The sequence below is a fragment of the Zingiber officinale genome, chromosome 2B (assembly GCF_018446385.1).
Source record: "Zingiber officinale cultivar Zhangliang chromosome 2B, Zo_v1.1, whole genome shotgun sequence".
Taxonomy (NCBI): Eukaryota; Viridiplantae; Streptophyta; class Magnoliopsida; order Zingiberales; family Zingiberaceae; genus Zingiber; species Zingiber officinale.
The window spans coordinates 27,095,176-27,099,732 of record NC_055989.1 but is presented as its reverse complement, the minus strand read 5'-3'; positions in this window follow the sequence as shown (position 1 = coordinate 27,099,732).

The following is a 4,557-nucleotide window of genomic DNA, read 5'->3' as shown; positions in this document are numbered from 1 at the left end:
TACAACTTTGATGAAGACTTCAACTAGAGAAAATGACATCTAGATGGTCTAAAAGACATTTCTTTGAGATATAGCCATGTAGGGTCATGCCAAGGGCCATGCAAGGGGTGTGTGAAATCCACACGGCTGTGTCAATCCACACGGGCCATGTGGAATTTCCAGAGAAGAAGAAGACTTTGGATGTGTAGATCTACATAGCCGTGCCACTGGACTAGAGCCAAGGCAGCACATGGCTCTGTGGATTCACACGGTTGTGTCACAACCCAAGCAAAGGTCGTGTCTAGAGCTATAAAAGGAGGTTTTCTCCCCTTTTTCATGAATCTAGGAGATCTTTTCCTTGGGGCTCACCCCTATTACTTGGAGAAGGGTTCTCCCCCTTGGGGGAACCCTTGAAGTCTCATCTTTGCAGATCCATCCACTTCTAGAGCAAGGAAACTCTCCGAAGACATCAACAACACATAGCTAAGCATATCTTCTCCTCATCTCTTGTATTTCGGTTGTAAGAATGTTATCCTTCATGTTTTTGGTTTGTTCTTCCTTTGCTATGGAGTAAATTCTCTAGATCTAGGATATAGGAAGTAGTTATGATGTGATTGTGGATGTATAAACTATGTATTTAGACATCTTCTTATTCTATAAAGTGTTTATGTCATGTTCTTTGTGTGTTGTACTTTGTACATATTTGATGTGTGTGAAGTTAATTCATATAGATGTAGGGTTTTGATCACCTTGTAGAGGAAGAGCCTTGGATTGTAAGATCATGGGACCTTGTGACAGAAGATATCCCTTACATTCTATGACCTTTTCTTAAAATAGGGATCAATTTTCTACTAGGGAGGTTAATTAGAGTTTAGAGCGTTTTTCTAAATTAATGTTAGGAAGTGACTTGTGTAATCTATGAATGTATGATTGAGGGGTCCTAGTGACAAGGATTCCCTCTTAACCGGACTTCTTAGGTACCTCTTCTACTTAATTACATTACTCTACAGTTAGGAAGTATATAGGATAACTCTAGGAATGTATGACCGAGGGGTCCTAGTGACAGGGATTCCTTCTTAATCGGACTTCCTAGGTTATCTCTTTACTTGATGACGTTAGAACTTGGGAGACTCTCCGGTGTGGCTTTCGCGGGATTTTGCTGGACTCTAGTTAGAAGTGTAACGACCCGGCCCCTTGGCCCCTTAGGCGGCCCAACTGGCGGCTCATTTGGAGGCACCTTGGCGGTCCCTTAGGCGGCCCAACTGGCGACCCCTTATGTCGTCGACCGACGACCCTCGGCCATGTCGTTACTCACAAGGTCTTTCCACCCCTGTCCAGTGGATTTTTGCCTTCCCCAGGATTCGAACTCTAAACCTCCAGGATAAGTAATAGAGTTTATGAATCCTGCTAGCCAAGTGAGAGGCGCTCACTTAGCTATCAAGATTCATAAACTCTATTACTTATCTTGGAGGTTTAGAGTTCGAATCCTGAGTAAGGCAAAAATCCATTGGCCAAGGGTGGAATGACCTTGTGAGTAATGACACGGGCGAGGGTCGTCGGTCGACGACATAAGGGGTCGCCAGTTGGGCCGCCCAAGGAGCCGGGTCGTTACAATAAAAAAGTGCCTTTTTATTGTAACGTCACGGCCCCTCGACCCCTTGGGCGGCCCAACTGGCGGCCCATTTGGCGGTCCCTTGGGCGGACACAATGGCGACCAAACTGGTGACCCCTTATATCGTCGACCGATGACCCTCGGCCATACCATTACTCACTAGGTCTTCCCACCCCTGGTTAGTGGATTTTTGCCTTCCCCAAGATTCGAACTCTAGACCTCCAGTCTAAGTACTAGAGTTTATAAATCCTGGTAGCCAAGTGAGTGGTTCTAAATTGTCACCCCCCGGGGGAATCCCTGTCCGAAGAAATTTCCGCAGCACCTCCCCTGTACAGCTGACAATCTGAATCATTTCTACATGCACAATATACCTCAGCCACAGATGGTTGGAATAAACACACAACCACACATTTTATATGCAGCCTACTCGGCTGATAAAATAAAAACACAACCACGCAGTTATATGTAAATCTAACAGCCCACTCGGCTGTACCAAAAACCCAAACACAGCGAAAAATAATAGAAAACCAAATACAAACCAAAATACAAGACTGCTAGCCGGCTAAGCTTACACCACACGTCAACACAACACTCCGGAAACAAAATCGGAACACAAAGCCAAATACACACATATCATATACCAAGATAAAAATAAACAAAATACGGAGACTGGTCTTCTAATGTCATGTGAGGACCGGCAGGTAGGATACTCTAAGCAACTCTATAAACAACCAGGTACCTGAAAAAAATAGTGTCCACGGGAGTGAGTTCAACAACTCAGCAGATACCAGTTGACATGTATAGTAAGATATAACAGATAGTAATAACTATGGAGTACAGTTTCCTGGACAAAAGATAGAAATGCACAATAGAAAAGGCTGAAGAGAACTGTACTCACTAGGGCCTCCTATAGGAATAGTCAGGTCGTCAGACCGAGAGTATCATAAATCTTGTATGCATGTCAAACATATGCATCCATCCAAATGCAGCATATAAGTGCAACAAACACAATCAATATATGCATCGATGCATATGATGCCAATGACATGGTCACCTTTGACGCCAGTCAGCCATCTCACACAAATGGTGAGACCAATTGGGTAGAGCTGTGACAACCGTGCACTCTGACGTCACTACTCCTGATGAGTGACCGAGTGGACAGGATGCTGTCAGAGTACACATATCCTCCTATCCCAAATCATAAGTGGGGGAGCGCAATGCTCTCATCTCCCGGTGCACAATGACGGGGAAGGATCCCGTCGTGCTACCACGCTACAGTACACTACCCATGAGCGTCCCAGCGGAGCACCACCGAGCAAATTGACGTGCTACCATGTTGCGTCACGTTACCCATGAGCGGACCAACGGAGCACCGACAGTGATGAAACTGGCGATGTGCTCAACAATAATGGAGCAGACTATCGCGCAGCATGCAATCATGCGAATGATGCATAACACTAAGCATGACAATATCCTGAACCAATCCACACATATATAAAATGTGTACCCTAGTATCAATAAGTCATATCCGAAGATCTAAGGTACACAAGACAGGTATGGTATAAATAAAAACCTAGGTCCTGAACATAATAAGGCATGGTATGTCACTACCTCTATGAGCATATATATAATCATGTGGGTACTAACATAAAATGCATAACAGGTGAGCAAACAAGCATGTAACAGGTATCCGGTAGTGACATATCGAAACAAGAACGAATATAATTATTACTAAAGGCTATAACCTACTAAACATATCAACATGACATTATCAAAGATAAGTCAAGGTACCCACCACCAATAGCAAGTCCAATGCAGTCATATCCAATGTTCAGATGCTCGTCTCGAATCAGAGTCCTGTAATACATGATATATGTAGATTTAGCTAATTACATATAAATTAATTAGCTAAATCAAATCCTTAAATCTATTTAGGATAATCATAATCGAATACGACTATTGATTAACCTCCTATTTATCAATCTACTACAACATGCATAACCATCTAAAATAATCAAATCCAACCATGATCTACATCTAAGATCAAAACCTACATTTAACTAATCAATCACACTAATCATGTATCAACTAGTAATCCAAATTCTTTACCTCTCACCTCAATTCACAGCCTTAGTTGCTGCTAATCCATTTATTCTTTGACATCAACACAACGTATTCACAAGCCTGGTGTCCTTTAATCATCTTCGATATTTGATATTCTACTACAACAAACAACCTATCTGTGGCAGCACGGCAATATAATGATCAATCAACATTAAAGATCAACTCTGTGTAATACCTTTACATTAAATCTCAAACTTCTACAACTTTATCAAACTTTAACACTTCGCCCCCAAAATCCCTTACTCAGTTTATTTCAATACTTCACATATACATTACAGAACAAGCTACAATAACTGTAATATTACTCTTTCAAGTTTAATAACTTTATTCTTTCACGCTCTCCATCAATTACTCTCACTAGTTTTCAATTACTAGAGTGTAATCTAAATCCTCAATTAATGAACACACTTAGCATCCAAACCTCAACAAACTTATAATCAAAAATTGAAATGCCTTACCCAATCCTTGTGTCGGCACTAGGGCTGAGGAGAAGCGGCAACCTACACTGCTCAAGGATCGGAGGAAGGGCACGACCAACGATAGTTATAGGGCACGCGGACGGCGGCAATGCTCGGGTGTGGCCAAAGAGGAGGCACCGACGGGAGATCTAAGGCACAGAGAAAGGCGATCTGTGGAGGGTCGACGCTGCTCCGTGCGGCGCCGATCTAGGGCAGAGGCGTCATAAGGGAGGAGGAAGAGGGATCGACTGGCGACGAAGAGGAATTGGGTGGCGTGGCTCGGAGGGAAGATGTGAGGGAGAAGAGTCGGGCGGAGGCAAGGCTTTCCCTTGGTTGAGTGCCTTAATCGCAAGGAAGAAACCGTCGCGTGCGGTTTGGGGAGAA